Consider the following 15,273-nt stretch of genomic DNA (forward strand, 5'->3'; position numbering starts at 1 on the left):
ACTGTTTTAAAGTCACATGCACTCTGGAAAGTAACCAGAATTATTTGCCTGTGCTCTGTAAGTTAGCCCAATAAATTCATTGGTTCATCAAATTGAACTTTGATGGAACCATATTTCGGTCTGTCTTTCTTGCCCTCTCTGAAGTGAAGAGAGATTTGTTCATTCACTCGAGGAAACATAAGTATAGCATAGTGGGGTATGACAGAATCAAAGATGAGTTTAAGAGAAGTGATTACATGACCCTGGCTTTAGATAACAAAGCATGCGACTAAAGCTGAACCATCCAAGGGTAGGACAGTCCCAACATGACTATGCCTCCCAATATGGTATGTAGGCACTTAGTGCTATGAACTTTCCTCTTATCATGACTTTCATTGTGTCCCATAAGTTTGGGTATGTTGTGCATTCATTTTCATTCAATTCTAGGAAGTCTTTCTTTCTTATTTCTGTCTTGACCCACTTTTCATTCAGGAGAGAGTTGTTCAGTTTCCATGAGTGTGTAAAGTTTCTGTTTTTTCTGTTGTTGATGATATCCAGCTTTAATTCATAGTAGTCTGATAGGGTGCAGGGAGTTATTTCAATTTTCTTGTATCTGTTGAGACTTGCTTTGTGTCTGACTATGTGGTCAGTTTTGGAGAAAGTTCAATGAGGTACTGAGAAGAAGGTATATATTTTTATGTTTGAGTGAAGTATTCTGTAAAAATCTATTAGGTTAATTTGGTTTAAAATGTCAGTTAGCTCCAGCATTTCTCTGTTTAGTTTTTGTCCAGATGATCTATCTAGTCATGAGAGTGGGGTATTGAAGTCTTCCACTGTTGATGTGTGAGAGTCAATGTGTGATTTAAGCTGTAGTAGTGTTTCTTTCCCAAACTGGTGTGCCCTTGTGTTTGGGGCATAGATGTTAAGAATTGAAGTGTCATTGCTGAAGACACACCTTGCACTTCAGAAACTGAGTCCAGAGGCTCCTGAGCTGGAACAGACCTGAATACCCCCACACCCCCATGGACTAGATTTCATGGTACCAGAAGCCACCATGCAAGCTTCCAAAGGAAGGAGGCAATGAACAGTCCTACCCAACTGTGACACTTATGAACCACATCAATAACCAGAGTGTCACAATAACTCTAAGGGTGCAGCAGTGGCACACATACCTTGGCAGTAACCAACAACTCTCTAATTGGACTTAGGATCTATTCAATAAAAGGAAAACCATGCCTGGAAAAAAAAGAAAGAATTGAAGTGTCATCTTGGTGGACTTTCAGGATCTGGTGTGGTAGGATCCATGGGATCTGGTGGAAACATATTGCACTTGCTGTTACTAATTGTGTTCTTATACTGGCATCTGGGCATCTGGGTTTGGGGTTTATTATAGGTCTAGGTGCTGATTTCTGGGTTTGTCTTATTTGGGTGGGTGTTTTCTTCCTTGGTTTCTGTTTCTTTTCTGGATTTTCAGAGAGTGTGTTTGCTGAGTGTTGCCTGATTTACTTGTCTGCTTGGCTGGTGTGTTCATGGGAATGCTTGCTGGTGTTGGAAGCTAGTCTTCTGGCATACATGGCCTGTGGTTGAACAGGGGGTGTCTGCCCACCCAGGTTGAGATCTGGGACACAGGATGAGTCACAAAGGGAAGGTGGGGGGATGGTCTGTGGGATCCACAGAAGGCATAAGCAGGGACTCCTAATTCTTTTTAAGTAGTCCCACTCCATGATGATTTAACATTCAAATCTATGGGAGCTATTCTTATTCAAACCACTACTGGATGGGTCTTCCAATCTTTTTTTTTAATTTATTTAATGCCGAATGCTATTTATTGAAGGAGGGAGGCAGTCTTAAATACAGGCTTACAGCACAATGGGAGAACCCTGGAGGGCAGAAGTTCGCTACCTGATGTTTTACAATCTTGCATCTAAGCTGTTAACGCCCATTATGCAGGATACACAGACAAGGATCTTCCCTTAAGCATTCAGGAGGGTAGAACTCAGAAGGGAATTAGCATAGGGAGGATATCAAGGTCAAGGTCAGCAAGCAAGACAACAGTTACCCAAAATGGGGGCCAGGGCCCTACAGGTCCCCTTTTACTAATAAATGAGCTTCTGACTTAGGTTGTGTGGGATGTCAGCAGGTCACCTTACCCTTCATGGAGACACCTGCCCAAGCCACACAGGCACTCTGTCTTAGGTTGGTGAGCGCCCCCCCAGGCATGACCCGTCTCTGAATACTCATTATCATACAGGCTCAATCGTGTGTGAGTTGCAGAGTTAATTGCTGCCAAAGATCTCAAAGTGGCACTGGGCTTGCAATCTCTGTGTTCGACATAGAAAAGACCAACAGAAGTCCTATCCCACCCATAGCCAGTAGGCTAAAGGCAACTGAGCCATTCCCTTACTTAACGAGCCTTACTGCAAATTGGAGTCCATGTAAGATGGTATCCCAAAAGCAAATGGAACTTGAGTTTATAAATTTATAATTTTCAAAGCCAATCAAAATGAATATAACTATTGAATTAAATTTATCATGCCCAATAGAGTGAAAGATTAACTAACTGTGGTAGCTACTTTTGCTGCCAGGATCTCCACTATGCTAGCTGTAGTAAGCAATTATGAAATGGTAATCCCAGAAACAGTAGCAGCGGTGGCCGCCACTGCTATAACAGCAACAACAGCAGCAGCAATGTCAAATTCTCTTCTGGAGCGTGTGAGCATCCACTGGCATGGATACAACTCCAGGAACATGAACCGTCAAGGCCCATTTTTCTTGATCCCAGCATGACTTAAGCTGGCAGCTCTGCAAAAGAACAACTAAGAACCATAAAGAAAAAATAGGCAGCTCATAAGGAGCATAACCAATGGTCTTATAATGGCTACATTCAAGCTCATAAATTTTAAGGTATCTTCAAAGGGGGGGCTAAATGAATTTCAGGAGGCCAATAAATGCTGCACAGAGCCACTCCTGAAAAGTAGGTACTACACCAGCTTGAAGAGGATTGTGAAAATGAAAAGGCTTAGCTGGCATGCTACTGTTAACAAATGGAGGTCAGTGACCTTCAGGGCTATCCTTAATCTCCAAGGTGTCTGGGTGACACGTTCTCAAACATACTTGAAAAAGCAGGTACCATACATTACCTTCTGGATAATCCAACCACATGGCTACAGTTCCTAGGCTTACTTTAATGCTTGCCAAAGCTGGCCATATTGGGCTCTCAATCCCCATTGGCATCAGACGGGGAGAGTTTTTCATGAAGGCCCAATAGGTCTCTGCCATGTTGGGCTTCAGCAGCAGCCACAGGGCGCACACAGTGCTCAGGAATCCAAAGGGGAACCTCATTGTCCTGAGGAAAGACATAAACAAAACCCTAGGCCCACACCAACACCAGATTGGGTCTCCTCCAAGTGCCAGTAGAAAGATCCTTCCATTATTCCAGAGGGTGATTTACAACAGGAGCACTCCAGTGCTTATCTGCAGCGGATACTCCAGCAGAATCCACTGATAAAACATTTAAAATATATAAAACAAGGAAAGAATAGAATGTGGAGAGGAATGATGAGTCCCTAGTTCCCCCTTTTTTTACTTTAGTAAAATATGTTTGTTTGGTTTTTTTTTAATAGTTGAAATTTTTCTTTCATTTTTCTTTTTTATTTTTTTAAACTAATTACTTTATTATTTTTCTATTATCAGCTTGATACAGTATAAATTTTTTTTTTGGAGCTGAGGATCGAACCCAGGGCCTTGTGCTTGCTAGGCAAGTGCTCTACCGCTGAGTTAAATCCCCAACCCCTAAATTCTTATCTTAATAGTGAAATGTTTCATTGAGGCTTGCTCAGTAATTGAGTAAAACCAAAACTTATAAGCCACAGTCATCCTAGGGTCCCCCATACTACATATATAGCCTCCATGGTTCTGTGGGTTGTAGTCTGATTGTTCTTTACTTTGTATCTAGAATCCACTTATGAGTGAGTACATACCATGTTTGTCCTTCTGGGTTTGGGTTACCTCACTCAGGATGATTTTTTCTAGTTTCAACCATTTGCCTGCAAATTTCATGCTGTCATTGTTTTTCTCTACTGAGTAGTACTCCATTGTGTATATGTACCACATTTTCTTAAACCATTCTTCAGTTGAAGGGCATCTAGGTTGTTTCCAGGTTCTGGCTATTACAAATAGTGCTGCTATGAACATAGTTGAGTGTGTATCTTTGTGGTATGAATCAGCATTCCTTGGGTATATGCCCAAGAGTGGTATGGCTGGGTCTTGAGGTAGTTCAACTGATTCCTAATTTTCTGAGAAACCACCATACTGATTTCCACAGTGGTTATACAAGCTTGCACTCCCACCAACAGTGGAGGAGTGTTCCCTTTGCTCCACATCCTCTCCAACATTGACTGTCATTAGTGTTTTTGATCATAGCCATTCTGACAGGTGTAAGGTGGTATCTCAGAGTTGTTTTGATTTGCATTTCTCTGATGATTAAGGATGTTGAGCATTTCTTTAAATGTCTTTCATCCATTTGTGATTCTTGTTTTGTGAATTCTCTGTTTAGCTCTTTAGCCCATTTTTTAATTGGATTGTTCAGTATTTTGATGTCTAGTTTCTTGAGTTCTTTAAATACTTTGGAGATCAATCCTCTGTCAGATGTGGGGTTGGTGAAGATCTTTTCCCATTCTGTAGGCTGTCTTTTTGTCTTATTGACTGTGTCTTTTGCTCTGCAAAAGCTTCTCAGTTTCAAGAGGTCCCATTTATTAATTGTTGTGCTCAGGGTCTGTGCTGTTGGTGTTATATTTAGGAAGTGGTCTCTGGTGCCAATGCGTTCAAGAGTACGTCCCACTTTCTCTTCTATTAAGTTTAGTGTAACTGGATTTATATTGAGGTCTTTGATCCACTTGGACTTGAGTTTTGTGCATGGTGACAGATATGGATCTATTTGTAATCTTTTACATATTGACATCCAGTTATGCCAGCACCATTTGTTGAAGATTCTTTTTTCCATTGTATAGTTTTGGCTTCTTTGTCAAAAATCAGGTGTTCATATGTGCATGAATTAATGTCAGGGTCTTCAATTAGATTCCATTGGCCTGTATGTCAGTTTTTATACCAGTACCAAGCTGTTTTTGTTACTATAGCTCTATAGTAGAGCTTGAGGTCAGGGATGGTGATGCCTCCAGAGGTTGCTTTATCATACAGGATTCTTTTAGCTATCCTGGGTCTTTTGTTTTTCCATATGAAGTTGAGTATTTTTCTTTCCAAGTCTGTGAAGAATTGTGTTGGGATTAGGATGGGGATTGCATTGAATCTGCAGATTGCTTTTGGTAAGATTGCCATTTTTACTATGTTAATCCTACCTATCCATGAGCATGGGAGATCCTTCCATTTTCTGATATCTTCTTCAATTTCTTTCTTTAGAGATTTAAAGTTCTTATCAAAAAGGTCCTTCACTTGTTTAGTTAGTGTTATACCAAGGTATTTTATATTATTTGTGGCTATTGTAAAGGGTGATGTTTCTCTGACTTCTTTCTCAGCCCTTTTATCATTTGTGTATAGGAGGGCTACTGATTTTTTTGAGTTGATCTTGTATCCTGCCACTTTACTGAAGGAGTTTATCAGCTTTAGGAGTTCCCTGGTAGAATTTTTGGGGTCGCTTATGTATACTATCATATCATCTGCAAATAGTGAAAGTTTGTCTTCTTCCTTTCCAATTTGTATCCTTTTGATCTCCTTTTGTTGTTTTATTGCTCTAGCTAGAACTTCTAGTACTATATTGAATAAATATGGGGAGAGTGGACAGCCTTGCCTTGTTCCTGATTTTAGTGGTATCACTTTGAGTTTCTCTCCATTTAATTTGATGTTGGCTGTTGGCTTGCTGTAAATTGCCTTTATTATGTTTAGGAATGTTCCTTGTATTCCTGATCTCTCTAAGACCTTTATCATGAAGGGGTGTTGGATTTTGTCAAAGACTTTTTCAGCATCTAATGAGATTATCATGTGGTTTTTTTTCTTTCAGTTTGTTTATATGGTGTATTACATTGACAGATTTTCGTATGTTGAACCACCCTTGCATCCCTGGGATGAAACCTACTTGGTCGTGATGGATAATTGTTTTGATGTATTCTTGGATTGGGTTTGCCAATATTTTGTTGAGTATTTTTGCATCAATGTTCATGAGGGAGATTGGTCTGTAATTCTCTTTCTTTGTTACATCTTTGTGTGGTTTGGGTATCAGGGTAATCGTAGCCTCATAAAAATGAGTTTGGTAGTGTTCCTTCTGTTTCTATTGTGTGGAATAATTTGAAGAATATTGGTATTAGTTCTTCTTGGAAAGTCTGATAGAATTCTGCACTGAAACCATCTGGTCCTGGGCTTTTTTTTTTGGTTGGGAGACTTTTGATGACTGTTTCTATTTCTTTAGGGGTTATTGGTCTATTTAAATGGTTTATCTGGTCTTGATTTAATTTTGGTATGTGGTATCTATCCAGAAAATTGTCCATTTCTTCCAGATTTTCCATTTTTGTGGAGTACACATTTTGACCTGATGATTCTCTGGATTTCCTTGTTGTCTGTTGTTATGTCTCCCTTTTCATTTCTGATTTTGTTAATTTGGGTGCTCTCTCTTTGCCTTTTGGTTAATTTGGCTAGGAGTTTGTCTATCTTGTTGATTTTTTCAAAGAACCAACTCTTTGTTTCATTATTTTTTATATTGTTCTCTTGGTTTCTATTTCATTGGTTTCAGCCCTCAATTTGATTATTTCCTGGCATCTATTTCTCCTGGGTGAGTTTGTTTCTTTTTGTTCTAGAGCTTTCAGTTGTGCTGTTAATTCATTGGTATGGGATTGCTCCATCTTCTTTATGTGTGCATTTAGAGCCATGAATTTTCCTCTTAACACTGCTTTCATAGTGTCCCATAAGTTTGGGTATGTTGTACTTTCATTTTCATTGAATTCTAGAAAATCTTTAATTTCTTCCTTGACCCATTGATGTTTCAGGTGGGCATTTTTCAACTTCCAAGAGATTTTAGGCTTTCTAATAATTTTTGTTGTTGTTGAAGTCTAACTTTAAGGCATGGTGGTCCGATAAGATACAGGAGGTTATTCCAGTTTTTTTGTATCTGTTGAGATTTGTTTTGTGACCAAGCACATGGTCAATTTTTGAGAAGGTTCCATGGGGTGCTGAGAAGAAGGTATATTCTTTTGTGTTAGGATGGAATGTTCTGTAGATATCTATTAAGTCCATTTGAGTCATAACATTGTTAGGTCCTTTATTTCTTTGTTAAGTTTCAGTCTGGTAGATCTGTCTTTTTGTGAGAGTGCTGTGTTGAAATCTCCCACTAAGAATGTGTGGGGTTTGATGTGCATTTTAAGCTTTAGTAATGTTTCTTTTATGAATGTGGGTGCCTTTGTATTTGGGGCATAAATGTTCAGAATCAAGACTTCATCTTGGTGGATTTTTCCTGTGATAAATATGTAATGTCCATCCTTATCTCTTTTGATTCATTTTAGTTTGAAGTCTATTTTATTAGATATTAGGATAGCTACACCAGCTTGTTTCTTAGGTTTCTTGCTTGGAAAGCCTTTTCCCAGCCCTTTACTCTGAGGTAGTGTCTGTCTTTGAAGTTAAGGTCTGTTTCTTGTATGCAGCAGGTGGATGGATCCTGTTTTCTTATCCATTCTGTTAATCTGTGTCTTTTTATAGGTGAGTTGAGACCATTGATATTGATGGATATTAATGACCAGTGATTGTTAATTCCTGTTATTTTTTGTGGTTGTGTTGTGTTGTCTTTCTTTGGTGTTTGTTGGTGTGGGAATATCTATTGCCTGAGTTTTCATGGGTGTGTTTAGCTTCTTTGGGTTGGATTTTTCATTCTAGTGCTTTCTGTAGGGCTGGGTTTGTGGACAGGTATTGATTAAATCTGGTTTTATCATGGAATATTTTGTTTATTCTGCCTATGGTGATTGAGAGTTTTGCTGGGTATAATAGTCTGGGTTGGCATCCATGGTCTCTTAGTGTCTGCATAACATTTGTCCAGGACCTTCTAGCCTTCATAGTCTCTATTGAGAAGTCTGGTGTTATTCTGATGGGTTTGCCTTTATATGTACTTGGTCTTTTTCCTTTGCGGCTCTTAATATTTTTTCTTTGTTCTGTGTGTTTAGTGTTTTGATTATTATGTGGCGAGGGGACTTTTTTTTTGATCCAGCCTATTTGGTGTTCTGTAAGCTTCTTGTATCTTCATAGGTATTTCTTTCTTTAGGTTAGGAAAGTTTTCTTCTATGATTTTGTTGAATATATTTTCTGTGCCTTTGAGTTGGTATTCTTCTCCTATTATTCTTAGGTTTGGTCTTTTCATGGTGTCCCAAATTTCTTGGAGGTTTTGTGTTAGACTTTTTTGTCTTTAGTGTTTTCTTTGACTGACGAATCTATTTTCTCTATTGTGTCTTCAGTGTCAGAGATTCTCTGTTCCATCTCTTGCATTCTTTTGGTTATGCTTGTTTCTGTAGTTCTTGTTCATTTAGTCAGGATTTCTATTTCCAGCATTCCCTCAGCTTGTGTTTTCTTTATTGTCTCAATTTCATTTTTCAGATCTTGGAATGTTTCTTTCATCTGTTTAATTACTTTTTCTTGGCTTTCTCTGATTTCTTCCAATTTTTTGTTTGTTTTTTCTTTCATTTCTTTAAGGGAATTTTTTATTTCCTCTTTAAGGGAGTTTTTCATTTCCTCTTTGAGGGAATTTTTTATTTCCTCTTTAATGGAGTTTTTCATTTCCTCTTTAAGGGAATTTTTTATTTCCTCTTTAAGAGAATTTTTTATTTCTTCTTTAAGGGCCTCTATCATCTTCTTCTTCTTCTTTTTTTTTTTTTTTTTTTGTTTGTTTTGTTTTTCGAGACAGGGTTTCTCTGTGTAGCTTTGCGTCTTTCCTGGAACTCTCTTGGTAGTCCCGGCTGGTCTCGAATTCACAGATACCACCTGGCTCTGCCTCCCGAGTGCTGGAATTAAAGGTGTGCGCCACCACCACCCGGCTTCTATCATCTTCTTAAAGTCATTTTTAGGATTGATTTCTTCTGTTTCTTCTGTCTTGGTATGTTCAGGTCTTGCAGGTGTAGAATCACTAGGTTTTGATGTTGTCATATAGGTCTTTATGTTGTTGCCTGTATTTTTGCACTGGCGTCTACTCATCTCTTCCTCTGCTCAGTGCAGGCAGCATCTGTGTCTGAAGGTGCCTCTCTTCTAATTTTTAGTCTTGGTTCACTAGGAGTTCTTGGTTAAATTGGTGCTGTTGGGCTCTGTTTCTTCGGGAGCAGCTTAGTCAAATCAGTGTTAGTGGGTTCTGTCTCTGGGAGCAGTTGTTCCCAGTTGGTGTAAGGTGTGCTTATGGTTTCAGTGGTTGTTAGGTTCGTAGGCATTAGTTTTTTGTTGTTTGTTTTTTGTTTTGGGGGTTTTTTTTTGGTGGGGGAGCAAGGAAAGGTCTCTGGGCCTCCGATGGGTAGGGCCTAGGGGCTAGAGACCTGTTCTGTCGGTCTGGAGATGGGAGCTTACCTGTTCTTAGTCGGTGAAGTGTATACTTACAATTCTGGTGATCTGGTTCGGTGGCTGGGTGGCACCGTCTTCTGTGTTCTCAGGTCACGTTTTTTTTGCTCATTGGTCAACTCCTCAGCTGATCTTGTTTCCTCAGACTTCAAACTGTAGGATTCTGAGTCCTCTCCCAGATGGATTTCAGCTGAGCAGGGTAGTCTCACTAACACCTCCAAGTTGTTGGGTTTCGCAGGATCAGCAGCTGGGCCCTGGGTTGGCCTCAGACAGACAGAGTGTTCAGATCCGTTCTGGTTCCATCCCACGGAGATGGCTCCTTTCCCGGTGTTGGGATTATAGTTGTCCCTGTTCCAAGCTCTTGATTAAGAGCTTGTTTTCACTAACTCTTCAGCAGGTAATAGCTCAGTTTCTGGTCTTTATTACAACTGCGTCTCGGCCGCTGCCCACTGCTCTGCCTGCCTGCCTCCCCAATCTTAGTTAGCCTAAGCATGATTACCTCTCACAAGTGTGCCTGAAACTTTGTTTCCTAGGTGATTCCAGATCCTGTCAAGTAGACAACCATAGCAGAGGTGGTGTTTGATGCTCACTTCACCAGGTCGAATAGGACAATGTTCACTAGAGAACTAAAAAAGAAGTTGATTTCAGCAGGGATCTCTACGCCGGTGTGGGGATTTAGTGGCTTTGCTGAGTCCCTTGGTGGAACATGATGTTTATGAAGTAGGAGACGTGGTAGATCTGAATGACCTAGACCAGCATATATATTGGCTCTGACATATATATGTGTTCTGTAAAGTGCTAAAGGAATCTAGAAGAAATGAAGGAAAGGCAACAAAGAAAAGGGGTTCTATCTGGTTTCTCAAAGGCAAATATAGCAAGATTTGTGTTGAGTTCCTTCTTTGTGTGTTAGTTTTGTTTTGTTTTTCAAGACAGGGTTTCTCTGTGTAACAGCCCTGGCTATCCTGGAACTCACTTTTGAAGAACAAGCTGGCCTCAAACCCACAGAGATCTGCCTGCCTCTTCCTCCTGTGCTGGGATTAAAGGCATGTGCCGCCACCACCTGGTTTGTGTTGAGTTCTTAAAGAATATTCGCCGGGCGGTGGTGGTGCACGCCTTTAATCCCAGCACTCCGGAGGCAGAGCCAGGCTGATCTCTGTGAGTTCGAGGCAAGCCTGGGCTACCAAGTGAGTTCCAGGAAAGGCACAAAGCTACACAGAGAAACCCTATCTCGAAAAACCAAAAAAAAAAAAAAAAAGTAATATTCGCTAGTTAGCTCTTAGAAGATTTTGTTGTAAAAGAATATTCCCAGTGTTGTACAGAGAGACAGAGAAATTGGGGAAACAAGCACATTGGGGTGAGACAGTCACTTCTTTCTTATTTGAATACAGATAGTGACCATTTCTTACCCTATTGGTGGAAGCTTGACCTCACAATCTAACCAAATGGCTAATTCATAGCAAGCATGTGTGAGAGAGTTAAATTGCAGAAATGTTTGACGTCTAGGTGTTGAGAAAACAGGCATGTACATGAGTTTCACAAGATGGGGCAGGTTTATGGAATCCTTACTCTTGGCAGGCTACCATCTTTGAAAACATTTCTCACTGTTTTAAAGCCTAAAGAACAATTCATAGAAGGCATGAATGATAAAATAATTCTACAAAAAAACTAAGCTTGTCCCAAGGATGGGCAATTATGACCCCAAAGTAAATGATGTACATTTATTTCCTGTTTAAAAAAAATATATGCTGAAGATGGAAACTGCTTTCCTAGCCAGGGGCTATCACAGGAGCCAGGAGTGGCTGAGGGAAAGGCAAGGGCCAGCCCCATGTCTGTGGACCCTTAGAACCTGAATGAGCATGGCCTCATTCCCCTTTGGATCCCAGGCAGGCTGAGCAGCTTGAGTTGGCCCCACTAAACCTGTCACAGGTGAGGCTTCGAATGACTGTCCTTTGGCAATGCCATATTATAATGTGGCAAAACTGCTTATAGAGAGCTAGACATGGTAGTTCCTGTTATCCATGGCATAATACTGAACATTATTCTTTTGAGGAAACAATAGATACATGTAATGACATCTTTTCATGCTGTACTAGACCTTACTAACATTTTTCTTAGCATACCTTTAGCTGCTGACTCCTGAAACCAATTGACACTTTTTGAAATGGATACCATTGGGCACTCAGATGTTCTTCTCATTCCTGTAAAAAGATTTCATTACCTAAGTGTTTTAACCTATGAGTCTCTTGCAGATTTGTGTGGTGATATTTTATTTGTGCTGAAATGTGATATTTTATTTGTATGTTAATAAATAAAGTTGCCTGGAGATCAGAGGTCAAATAGCCATAAACAGAAGTCAGGCAGTGGTAATACACGCCCTTAATCTGATTACATGGTAGGCAGAGTCTCTGTGCGGTCAAGGACACAGCCAAGCGTGGTGACATGAGCCTTTAATCCCAGTACCAACCATAGAGACCTGGAGGTCTGTATAGACAGGCAGTGACGAAGAAGTCATGTGGCTGAGCTTAGAGCCAATGAGAAGGCAGAACAGGAAGGCAATAAAAAACACAGGTTGTGCCGGGCGGTGGTGGCGCACGCCTTTAATCCCAGCACTCGGGAGGCAGAGCCAGGCGGATCTCTGTGAGTTCGAGGCCAGCCTGGGCTACCAAGTGAGTTCCAGGAAAAGGCGCAAAGCTACACAGAGAAACCCTGTCTCGAAAAACCAAAAAAAAAAAACACAGGTTGCACAGGAAGAAGCTCTCTCTGTGGAAGCTACTGCTGGTGGTAAGCTAAGGCTAGTCGTGGCTATTGCTCTGATCTCTTCGGCTATTACCTCTGTATCTGGCTCTGTGTTTCTTTTTCTTTTTTCTTTCTTTTTTTTTTTTTTTTTTTTGGTTTTTTGAGACAGGGTTTCTCTGTGTAGCTTTGCGCCTTTCCTGGAACTCACTCTGTAGCCCAGACTGGCCTCGAACTCAGAGATCCGCCTGGCTCTGCCTCCTGAGTGCTGGGATTAGAGGCGTGCGCCACCACCGCCTGGCTGTGTTTCTTATTTAATAAGACTGTTTAGAAATTCATCTACAGATTTGGGAAAGTATTTAAAGCAGTAAAAATAGCAGTTAGCATTTGAAAGAAGGTATCCTATGTGGGTGGGAGAAGATACTCTCAGAAGCCATAGGTTGTTAGATGAAAATCCCAGGGATAAATGATCTCTTTATGAATTGGCTAGGGAAGCTCCTGAGGTCTCCAAAATGATGAAGACTTGTCATTGCTGTTGCCTAGACCTGTTGAAATCAGGCTGTACTCCGCCCTAAGTTACTCCATATTGTATAAAATACTACTTTTGAAAACTGCTTTGCCCTGAAAATTTCCATTTTACAAGCAGTTTTTGAGTCTATTTTAAGAACGAATGTTGATGTGAACCTGGATGGATAGATGAATTGCACCATCTGTCTAGTATCTCCACCCATGTGGCACATACCTTGTTTCTAATAGTATAATGTCAATAAGAGTCCTACTTAGGGTTTCTATTGCTATGATGAAACACCATGACCAAAAGCAGTTGGGGAGGAAAGGGTTTATTTGGCTTACACTTCCACACATAGTCCGTCAGTGAAGGAAGTCAGGACAGGAACTCAAACAGGGCAGAAACCTGCAGGCAGGAGCTGATGCAGAGGCCATAGAAGAGTACTATTACTGGCTTGTTCCTCAGGGCTTGCTCAGCCTGCTTTCTTATAGAACCCAGGACCACCAGCCCAGGGATGGCACCACCCACAATGGGCTGGGTCCCTCCCCATCTATCACTAATTAAGAAAATGCTCTACAGGCTTACCCACAGCCTGATCTTATGGGGGCACTTTCACAATTGAGGTTCCCTCCTCTCAGATCACATCAGCTTGTGTCAAGTTGACATGAAACTAGCCAGTACAGTGTCACTCTATAAATTGATTTGATGAATCGGGACTGTAGGGTTGCATGGGCCTATTGAAATCATATTAGAGGGCTGGGCATAGTGGTCGCACATCTTTAATCTCAGCACTCAGGAGGCAGAGGCAGGTGGATTTCTTTGAGTTCAACGCCAGCCTGATCTACATAGTGAGTTCCAAGACAGCCAGGGCTACACAATGAACCCTTGTCTCAAAATGTGCTATATTTTCTCTCAAGGGGAATTTCACCTTTAAAATGTTAGAGACTTCAGTAGTCAACCATCTGCATCTCATTTGTCTCAGGTTTACTCTTTTCAGCAGGGAACTGTCAGCTCTAGGGACTGTGAATTCTGAACTTGTCTTAGTCAGTGTTCTATTGCTGTGAAAAGACACCATGACCAGAACAACACTTATAAAGGAAATAATTTAATTGGGACTGCCTTACAGTTTTAGAGGTTTAGTCCATTTAGTCCATATATATGTCTTAGTTTGAGTTTTTATTGCTGTGAAAAGACACCATGATCATGGCAACTCTTATCAAGAAAACATTTAATTGGGGTGCTCACTTACAGTTTCAGAGGTTCAGTCCATTATCATCATGGTGGGGAGCATGATGGCGTGTAGGAAGACATGGTGCTGGAGTTGACTGACAGTCACACTGAGGGAAGCTTGAGCAAAAAGAGACCTCAAAGCCCACCTCCACAGTAACACACTTCCTCCAATAAGGCCACACCTAATAGTATTGCTCCCTTTGGGAGTCATTTATTTTTCAAACAGTCACTATATACATATAAATAAGTCAAAAAAAAAGAGGCCATCAAGCTAAGAGGGATGAGGGGGTACAGGGCGGGATTTGAGGGAGGGGTTGAGGGGAGGAAAGGGAAGAGGAGAAGTGATGTGATTATACTTTAATTTAAAAAATGTGTTCAACATTGTATCCTTTTCTTAAAAATTACACTTTGCTCATCAAGTATATCACTTTAAGTAGTGGTTTTGTTTTTGTCATTTTATTTTGTTTTGTTTCATTTTTTTCATTTCTCATAAGAATATATATGAGCCTGAAAGTCAGGCAGTGGTGGCATACACCTTTAATTGCTGCGCTCAGGAGGCAGAGGCCGGAGGATCTCTGTGAGTTTGAGGCCAGCCTGGGCTACAAACTGAGTACAAAGACAACTGAAAACCCAAAGAAATAAACAAACAAAAAAGAATGTGAGTCTGTGCTCTGACCATACAGAATAGGACCACTCATATTAGAAGTAAACACCCAGTGGGACTCTTTTGTTGTGTCGTTTGGTTGAATTTTGTTGTTCGTTTGTTTTGTTTTGTTTTGTTTTTGTTTTCGAGACAGAGTTTCACCGTGTAGCCCTGGCTGTCCTGTAACTCCATAGACCAGGCTGGCCTTGAACTCATAGAGATCCACTTGCCTCTGCCTCCCAAGTGCTGGGATTAAAGGCCTGTGCCACCATCACACAAGGTCCCAGTGGGACTCTTAAAGGAGTACACTTGCATTGCCAAAGTGCTTTGGATTGTGTAGTCAAATTACCTTAAACTCACCTAGACTCCAAAAAGAGATGGACATTCAGCAGTATGGTGGTAACAGCCCCTTACTGACCACCCAGTATGTGTGTCAAAGACCAATTAATTATCCCAGGGGTTTCAGCTCAACTTGGCCCATGCATGACATACTTGAATTGCCATCTTCCAAAGCTCCTGTTCTGCTGTCTAGACCTATCATCCATCCATCTACCCATTTTATTCATCTGTTCCTACTCCTGTCCCATTTCCTCTTCAGTTGAACTCAACTCTGCAGATCCAGTACAACCTGGGACCCTGAAAGAGCAGCAGC

Source organism: Peromyscus californicus, unplaced genomic scaffold (genome assembly GCF_007827085.1).
Source record: "Peromyscus californicus insignis strain IS unplaced genomic scaffold, ASM782708v3 Scaffold_10__1_contigs__length_136768540, whole genome shotgun sequence".
NCBI classification, from domain to species: Eukaryota; Metazoa; Chordata; class Mammalia; order Rodentia; family Cricetidae; genus Peromyscus; species Peromyscus californicus.